The sequence below is a fragment of the Zootermopsis nevadensis genome, unplaced genomic scaffold (assembly GCF_977971745.1).
Source record: "Zootermopsis nevadensis isolate Lab colony 2312 unplaced genomic scaffold, Znev_1.0 Znev_ptg000061l, whole genome shotgun sequence".
Taxonomy (NCBI): domain Eukaryota; kingdom Metazoa; phylum Arthropoda; class Insecta; order Blattodea; family Termopsidae; genus Zootermopsis; species Zootermopsis nevadensis.
The window spans coordinates 22,301,083-22,311,067 of record NW_028259192.1 but is presented as its reverse complement, the minus strand read 5'-3'; the positions used below and the strand labels follow the sequence as shown (position 1 = coordinate 22,311,067).

Genomic DNA, 9,985 nt, shown 5'->3' with positions numbered 1-9,985 from the left:
CTTAAGTCATTACATATGTCAGCATTGACATTTAATGAATTAGCAAGCCTAATGTAAGTGTTTAAAATGGCCGCTGTTAGCTTCGTGGCGCAGTTGACAGAGGTGGACACCAAAATTGCTATTAGGACGGCTGCAGAAGACCAATTTTTTTTCAGGAGCTGTTGAAGTGTTGCTGGCTTTGTGCTGTACACCACGTCCTTTGAGTAACTGCACAAGAAGTAATCGGGTGGGGTCAAATCTGGTGATCGTGGGGGGGTATGCAGCAGATCCTCTGCGCTATCCATCGATCGGTATATGAGGGTGCCCTGTCTTGTTGATACCACATGTATACAGCTGACAAATGGCAGAAACAAAGAATTTTTGATGTGTATTCATTTTCTTGGGGCATTCTGGTCGTGGCCTCATTTAGTTCTGTGGCACGATTTTGAGCAAAATTTTCTGCGTTTGTTGTAAACGTGTCTGCTGTTACGATTGATGATGCTGGGATAAGATACTGGGTTCTGATTAAGATGGTCTTGGATCAGATGTGATCGTTCAGGTTTCGTAAAAGGCAGGATAGTTCTTGATTAGTCGAGTGTACTGTCATATTCTCAAGGACTATGCTCCATGGAGTTGGTAAACTTGAAAAGGACTTGGAAGCAAATGTCTTTGGCCTATTTCAAGGTATTATCCCAGCGTTCATCTGGAGGAAGACTGTAACGCACCTCAAAACCTCCACCCCAGCCCCTGAATTCTCTGATGTTTCTTTATATCCCGTTGTGGTTTTTATGAATGTATAGAGGTAAACAATTCCATCACAGAAAACACTTTTTCTCATTTATTAACATTATTCAAGAGCAACATTTTTGGCATAATTACTACATTACGCAGCAATTTTGTCTCAGATACTGTACCTGTAGAACCCGATGATGTCCCAGCTGGGTTGAATCAAGTTGCTCTAGAAAAATGGTAATAAATAATAAAATGTGTTGTGATGGAATTTTTTCACCTTTGTACACCCTTTCATTCTTTACCTGTTCCTTACAGTCCGTAGTTTGTATGTGCCCCTCTTACATTTTATTGTAATTCCTTCCTGACCCTGCTGCTTCTATCCTGTTCCCAGTTACCGGTGAACCGCAGAACCAGTCCTCAGTCCTCGTCCATACAAGTGGGACCGTTATATAATGGTCGACTTTGGGAGAGTGGAGAAGGTGCGCAGCGTTCAGAATGACTCAGGTAACGTGAAACATTCGGTTTTTAATAATTCTGATGAGAGTTCTGTCTTTGCTATTCTGGGGATACGATTCTTCAATGATGGACTTTTGAATGTTCTTTATACGTGGAATAATACTGTTTCATAAATATATATGACGGCGTTACATTCAGGGTCATTTTTATGACCTCAGGATTAGTATTTTGCGAAAGAGTAAAATTATTACAGTAAATAAAAGATTAATGAGAAACTACCACAGAAAAACAAAGAATTAATAATGAGGAAACTGAAGATGGTAAAGAAGTCTGTCGTAACTTTAACATTCACTATCTCTGTGTTTTGCTCACATCATATATTTATGGGTTTTCTATTATTCTCAAAGTAAACAGTGATTATTTCATTTACAACATAAACCATTTGATCTTTGTAGTGGTGAAGTGTTGTGTTTTCTTTGCGGTACGGACTGAATTTTTAAATAATATTAGTGTAACCCTTGGCTACAAAGGGTTAATATTCACTGCATCCAACTTTTGTTTGTCAGCCAATCCACTTCAGGAAAGGAGTTTGCACAAAAATTTTATCTTTAACGTAAGAAATTTGACCTGGTATCATACCAATGGAAGTTGGTAAAATTTTCTCAAGGACTTGCAGACATAATTAAAATTTGCTGCAGAATCTTTGATAACTAACTAGATAGCTTAGGGAAGGTTTATCACCGAATTAAGCGAAGCTCTCCGCCAGTCCCTGTCCGGTTCCAGCAAAATCCAATCGCCTTCAACTCCCATCTCTCGTGAATCTTGGAAAACAGTTTACTAAACTTCGTGTTATTGTCTAGAAAATCGAAAATTGTTGGTCCATGCGAATGCAATTGAATGGTTATGCTCTGGACTTGGCCACCCCTCAACATGATACTCGTTCGGTTTGTAGTGATGATGGAGGGGGAGGACCACTTTAAAAAAAATCAATGCTACACTTTACTTTATTTTTCTGTCTCGTTAAAATTTTCTGCCACATTTCCTTCCATTCTACAATTTAATTGGCAGACTGCTGTGCAATGAGGGGGTGGGGGTTTGTTGAATTCCTGCTTGTTTTGAAGTTGAAATTCAAACCTGCATCATCCTGTGCAGTAGAATATCTAGGATTCATTTTGAGGTTGGTGCTTTTAAAAAACTGCATTTGTAAGATTTGAGGTTATGATGACATTGAAAAATTTGTTGTTGGTCTTCTAGGTAGTAACACCGTGTAGACTTGTATGCAGAAATGCCTCCTACATTGAAAAACATCGGAAATTACATAATGCTTTTGATATTGTTCGTTTCTTCTAATTATATTAGTCGGAAAGATACTTTCTTCTCATATCGCTGCAGGTGTTTTGGGGGGAGGAAGTATGTTTAAACAAATTTTATCCCACTCAAGAAATTCTGATGTCTGTTTTCCTTCAGCCTCTACCAAGAATGTGTTTAGTGAAAGCTTTATTTTTCAGCCGTCTGGCCTTTCTGATTCAGAATTATTAAGCATTTTTTTCCCCCGGATTGTCATGCCTGTAGACACTTGGAAGTTTTTGCATTGTAAGCTGCAGTTTTGCTGTATGAGATCTGAAGCAAAACAGTGGCAAATGGACAGTTTACAACAAAAAACTTTGTGGTTAATGTCTGTTTCCTGATTTACTTAAAAATATAGGTTTTGAGGTTCTCACAAAGATGGCTCTCTTCTGGGTTGCAGCGCACGTTTAGTCTGATAGCAGTCTACCAACATTTCAGAGGTTTTTGCTGTTTCTATTATCAGGGGGGGGGGGGGATTGTAGAGTTTATTACACTGGATGGACCTGATCCTGATTTAATTTTTGTAGTGTGCAGTGGATCCAATAATGACAGCTGTTTGGTTCGTCCAGTAGCTAATTACTTAGCCAGTGCTGAGTTAATTAATTAGGAAGGTAGTCGGTGTGGTATCAGCTTCTTTGTTTCATTTAATTTATAAATATCAGAATTTAAACATGGACAGTGCATGGGTGTGACAGGTGTAAAACCTGATTCGTAGCAAACAGCTTGTACAATTTTTAAACATTCAGTTCTAACCTCAAAGAAAACAATGCGTCTCTTACAAAGACCATTCTGTTAAATTTGTTTTTACGGAAATACTCGTCGCGTTGTTGCCATCGTAGAAAGGACGTAAGACGTCAAGGCGAGCTGTTTCCGCACGGTGTGACGTCATTCGCGATAGTGGGGCTCATCGCGCGGCGCCAAGCACTGTAAGTTGTATCCGAGGTCGTCAGTTGGCGCCACAAGGCCTCACCCCACCCTTCACAACAGCCCGACCGCGGGGTTGGGTCTCGCGGGATGCTAACGTTCCGGGCAGCCAGGGCGATGGTCTCGCCGCTCACGCTGTGTACGGAATGTTCATGTCAGCAAAACTTTGCTCCTTGTGTGTTTTTGCAGCCACAGGTTGTAGAGTATCACTTGGGCAGACTGTATACAGGGTGTTCATGTTAGCAATTTTTTTGTTCGTGGTGTTTGTACAGACACATTTTGTAGATTTATTAACTTGGCCATAACTGTGGAGTGATGTGAGAGGAATCTCGCTTATTTCAGAAAAAAACGTCAATATAGAATCACGAATTTCGGCTTAAAAAGTGTAATTTTTATTTATGGGAGCCATCGAAACGGTGACAAACGACAGAAATGTTAAAAATATTTATTTGACTGTGGAATAGTTAAGTCGAAACTTCGATTTGAGAGCTATTTTCTACTAGGCGGGGTGAATGGAGTTTATGCACGATTTGACAGAACTCAATCCACAAATGTAGGCAGAGATCTCATGTGGTTATACAAAATGGATTAGTCAGCACCGCTGCATTTCTAATTGGATGGGAGTATCGCACACAAAAATTGTCAACGCCTTTGCCTAGAGCGTGATTTGACCCTGAGATCGGTGCGGGGGAGGGAATATGGGCACATTTTTAAGACGATGGCCCGGGAACATAATCTGATACGTATTAATTCGACAGGATCGTGCAAAGGATTTGGTATCATAAGTCTTGCATCAAAATAGACCGAGATATTGTATTCTGTTGAATACTTCCTGGGGCCAGAGCGTGGTTTTGATGATAAAATGATGAACGGAGGTGATAAAAGCCTAACCGGAATTATTTCTGTATATAGCAACGCGTCTAATATAAATTATAACATTGAGGAGACTGAAACTCGAATAAATATGATACGAGGACGATAACAGGCTCAGGATGGTGTTTAGCAACTGGGTTTTATAGTTATGGTGACGAATTATGAAGATGGGTTGTAGCACCGTGTAGTCTGGTATACCAACGTTTCGGATGTCCTTGATGCTTCCATCTTCAGGGCTACGCCTCCATGAGAACGTAAAATGTACGTGATGAATTATGGTTTCATAACAGCAGGTTATTGATGATCGTGATAAACGTAAAGTTTCCTTTATGCCTAAATGCAGAGCGTACTTAGACAAGGGGTGGTCCCCCTGCTTACCATCAACATCTCAAGGACGTTGCGTCTTTAAATTAATAATAATCGCTATAGTATTCTGAACAGTGATAATAATGTTTCGCGCAATCGTTTTGCGGCCATTTTGAGTACTCATTTATCCAGAGCGATTTGTGTAAAGAAAATCCCCAGGTATAATTTCCAAGGACTTCGGCCGGGGCTCGAACCGAGCGTGCGCCGGCTCGTGCCGCTACTGTGTGCGATTAACCATGGTAACAGAAATAAAGACGATCGCTGCTGCCATCGTACGTCACTACGCAGTACTACTTCATGTACTAGCCACGCTAGAAACATCGCAACAAAAATCGATCGATCCTGATGCAACATTATTTTCTTTGTTATAGTGGAGGATTTAAGACGTATTTCCGAATATTGTGAGTGGAGATGTTTTTTTGCTAAGCAGGGCTGAACGCATTACCTTGTATAGAGTACAGACTCCCCTGTGTTTACGACGCACAAAAAGGATATCGAGAGCAACAATAGAAAAACCACGGAGCCGAGTGTTGCTAAATTATGAACGCAATTTATTACCGCTAACCACTATCTTAATGTTGTTGACAATGGCTGAAAGCCTCTGCTGCGTGAGGGGGCTGGGGAGTCCTTATTTGCTGAAGGCCTCAATTATTGGCGAAAGAAGGGCCGTGCCCCATTCGAATTATACCTTGGCACTTGGACATTTTTCAATTAAGAGTTCTTTCCCGGCGCGTATCTAATAGGAGGTAAATATTATTTCTATCATTTTAGAATGTCGTTTACTTACGAGAGATATAGGTTTCTCACACTTACGAACACGCAGATAACTGTCTTCTGAGAATTTGCACCGTATAGTCTGGTTTACAGACGTTTCGGAGATACTTACTGCCACCATTATCAGGGTTGTGGGTAAAACTATCTTCAAATATCGTTCTGCTGGAAAATCCCGGATGGGTAGACGTTTTCAAGCCGGGTTGTAGCGGCTGGCGGCCCTGGAGGGGCGGTGCAAGAGGCGAGAAGTTGGATTGGAGGGCAGTCAGTGATTCGTGGACTGGCGACCAGGCAAGTGTGGTATAATAAAACAGCTGATCGCGTATTTTGTGGCGGAAGGTGAGTACAACAAGTGGTTTTATTCACTGGCCCCGGCATAAGGACTTGTCTCGGCCAATGCCGTCTCATACCACATGTTCTTTCGTTCAATAACTCTTCATTTTGCCAGCAGAGTGTGCTTACGTGCGTCGTTTCGATAAACATTAACCGATTGATCTTTGTAATGTTGATGTATGTTTCTTTGGAGATAGAAATTTATTTATTTCGGGCTTCGTGATTTATTCAACGGAATACGAAATGTAATAAATGAGATATTAACCAATGTTGTTGCCTACTCTAAAATTCCCATTTGTTTATAATTCGCGGCGATGAAATGTCAAATAGGACAAGCGTCTGTGGGGGGAGGGGGCATCTGGGCTGGCATAAATCCCAGGCTGTGTACACCAAAGGTTCTCAACCAACTGCCCTTGGGTTGGAGGGGGCCCTTTGATGTGTTTTGATCTGTCCAGTGCACTTTTGATGAAAAGTAGTTACCAGACATCGGAAAACACGTTTTGTTGATGTCATTGTTTGACAGTAGTCTACCTGTTAATGTGATCAACGTCGGGTTAGTGAACAGGTCCAAATCGAGAACACGCATTACTCATGGACACTTCTACGGATGGATGGGAACGTCACAACAGAAATTAAATTTTATATTTATTTATGATGACAGTACGTGAGCATCTTCCCAATAGCGAGGTAGTAATATTTTTATTAAGGTGACATGCGTTTTAAAAAAATTGTCTTTATTGTCCTGCGACCCACAAGTTGAAGAAACAAATGTCACTGTGACCCCCGGTCTGAAAAATGTTGATAACCCCTGTGTAAACCAAAGGCGGTCTAAGGTTTAAGTGTCGATGGGGGTGCAAACCATATTTTTACAATCTTGAAGTTGAAATTGGTATTTGATACGTCATCGTCTGTAATACAATACAGTGTGTGAGTTAATTTGTATCCTGAACGACCTTTTGTTCTACCAAATATGTGTTTAAATCGTAGTGTTTATTGGAAGGGCGTGCAGACTTGCGTATCAAGTGCGAATCCACTGCCGTCCTCTCTCCCCCAAATTTAAATAATGTTATAAATTGTTATTGAATATTATAAACGTAAAATCTGACCAAATACCTCTCTCGTTTGGAGCAGCGTAAATTTACCTGGACAGATGGAGTTGACGTTCACCTCTTTCCGTCCACAAAGGCGCATCACGAATATTTTTCTTTTTCAAAAATGTATATTACTTAAGTAAAATAATTGCACGTTCTTACTGTTCGGGTCAGCGGGGCATTTGATACGGACAGGGAGGCAGTTAGACGGGTCCCGTATTCGCAGTGGCACACCGCGTCCTCAGGGCGCAGAAGGTAACAACGATTACAGGTCAGACAAGCTGTCGTAGACAGCCGAATAGGAATGAATAATCTTCTATTCGTGGGAGTCGGGCTGAGGGGTAGAAATTTTTTACTCGCCCTGATGATGGAAGCAGGAAGTACCTCCGAAACGTTGGTCAATTTGTACGAGAATACACGATGCGTCATTCCAGGACAGAGTCGTCTTCTTACTCGCAGCCCTGAGAACCTGAAACAACACAAGTGAAGGTTGTTATGAAATATCCCGGATTTCGGGCTGTTTAGAATGATCTCATTGAACGGGGAATAATAAAGAAGTACAATGGAAGGGTGTTGATTGGATTAATCTGGCTCAAGGTAGAGTCTAGTGGCGGGCTTTGGTGAACATAGTATCGAACCGTCGACTTCCATAAAAGACGAGAAATTTCTGGACTGACAGCTTTTCAATAAAGTCTTTGGTCTGTGGAGTTATGTAGACGCTCAGGAAGATCTGCGTCTTGAAATATAATTTGATATTGCGAAAATAATCTGGGGGGAAAAAGGGTTTTAACTATTCGGTATGGTTTCCTTTTGAACGTTGTCTTGCAATAAATTAAGTCCAAATAATTGTGTGAAACCACGATGAACGTATTGGAAAATATATTTGCTCGAGGCTGGAGCAAATATGTGCTGACGAAACGAGGGGAAGAATACGGCAGGATGTAGAATAGGAAGTTTGAGATCCGTACGGATTTTTGACTGCCGGACGGTTTCGTCAGGATCATGCATTTTTGTTCCTGAGGAAACCACTTTCAGGTACCGCCAACTGCAGGAAGTAATACATACCGTAATCTTTTTTTAGTGTAGCGATGCGTATTACCATTAACAGTATGGATAATGGAGCGGATTTAAAACAGCGTGGTAGCAGGAGGTACCCGGTTTGAAACCCGGCCCGTTTGTCTGCTATCCCAAGCGAGATTTTACGTTGATTTCTTTAGTATCATTCAACCGAATGACGAAATACCTTTCACAGACCAAGACTGCCTTCTTTCGTTATTAGTTATTAACACCGAATGTTGTAGTCGAGTAGTTGGCACTCCTGTCTCGTGAAATCCTGTTTTAAATTCTGAGGTTTACCATCCTGTTCAGGTGAAAATCTGTTCTAGGCCGTTCCATTTCCGGACACCCTATGTCCGTCTTTCAGAGTAAAGGACCATTTTTCAACACATACGAAAACAGGATTGAAAAATTATGTTTTTTTATATATATATATATATATATATATATATATATATATATATATCCTGGTCTTCAGTGTTCAGTTCAATGCTGCACTGAAAAATAAACATTTTTGTCTCTTAATTTAATCATAAATTTTTCTTCTGTGATCAAACTATTCTTCCCGATAAATGTTGGAACATTTCACAGCTATCTGTTTATAAAATGTCGGTTGCTGATTTAATTTTCATGTCGTGTTTAAAACCGAAATAAAATAATTAAACCATTTTTATAACAAACACGCATTCTTGATATTTTTGTCTCATCATAGCTGCGTTGTTTTCGCAATGTCGAATTTTATTAAACGTAACCATACAATCGACTTTGTATCGATATTAGATGTGATGTGATTTCTATTGGATTCATCTGGCTCGAGATAGGAGCACAACACACTGACAAACGTTTAGTTAGTTTAGCTTTTGTAACGAGTTTTCCCCTCTTGCAAAACATTGCAAGGGACTCGTCTAATACAGCGTCGTTAAATATCTCACTACGTCGTCACTGCGACGAGATTTGTATAAAATGGCGACGCTGTGAGCGCATCAGTACTCTTCACTTGTTTTGGCGCATGGTTTGCTGATGAGTTTTATTCACAGTTGAATCTCTTAATTAAATTACGCGTTCTAGTGGATAAAAATTAAATTATCGCCTTTGTGATGAGTGGCTGCAGAACGACATACTTGTGTTGTGGCGGTATCCTTGATATTTCAGTTATCTGTTCCGTTGGCGACACTGGAATCTGTGTTCATTTGTTTGGACATTATCGGCAACTGATAAGCTGCTGCTGATACCATGTCTACATAAATCAGTGGCGGTCAGTGAGACCACGTGACATATCGCATCTGTTCTGAATTTTCGCTTTTGTGACTTGGATTTTTCCCTTCGAAGTCGGGAATGTGATTTTCTGGAGATCCTTTCGTCGTGTTTTGGGGGTACCATGATCCCCGAAACCACTGTCATATCCTTCCACATCCTTCCCAGTTCATCCCGCACAGCTGTCTTGTGTATTCTTGTGCTATGGAGTTGATACGACGTTGTTAAACGCCCCCCAATAAATAATCTGTATATCTATTGGAAATATTCGATCACCTTGATAATGATGAGAGATGATCATTAAGTTCTCGTTTTTGTCTCGGCACAGAGACAGGCGATTCTGGAGATTATCGTGATTTTACTCAGTCGCTCAAGCCAAATACCGTGATAGCAGCTTGAATCACGTCGTGAATGCATCATTCCATATCGATCAAACTTGCATCGCGATCTCAGAGTAATTTAAAATTGCAGACGCATAGGGGAGTGGAGGTTTCCATCCACGCATTCCTAACCTTGGTACTAGATGGAGGTGAGTTGTCAGGTCTACCTTTGCCGTTTTACCCCCGAGTAATGAGAAAGTGGCTGGGCTCCAGAGCCGGTCTGCACGCGAGAAAACTCTCGCCCCCTGCCGGGAATCGAACCCGGCTGTTTCTCCAGTAGCCCGTCACTTTACTGACTGCACTACCTCGGCTTTGCACCCCTACGTAGAGGCTTCGTGAAGTTGCTTGTCGGGGTTATTCCATGATTTCGTATTTGATTTTACGAAAAATTGTATATATTTTTTTTTTTTCCAGAGAATATTC

At 41.0% G+C, this 9,985-nt stretch overlaps 1 protein-coding gene across 3 annotated transcripts in view; it reads left to right on the top strand.

The window, feature by feature from the left end:
• The first annotated feature begins 1,107 nt into the window (after nucleotides 1–1,107).
• Nucleotides 1,108–9,985, top strand: part of Pde9 (phosphodiesterase 9) — a 67,456-nt gene continuing 58,578 nt past the window's right edge. For 2 of the 3 annotated variants that reach the window (XM_087341032.1, XM_087341031.1), the window contains exon 1: nucleotides 5,698–5,787. The gene's annotated coding sequence lies outside the window, so the exon portion shown is untranslated. Of the gene's footprint in view, nucleotides 1,216–5,697; nucleotides 5,788–9,985 lie in introns of those variants that run through there. The other variant, XM_087341034.1, reaches the window with a different exon arrangement.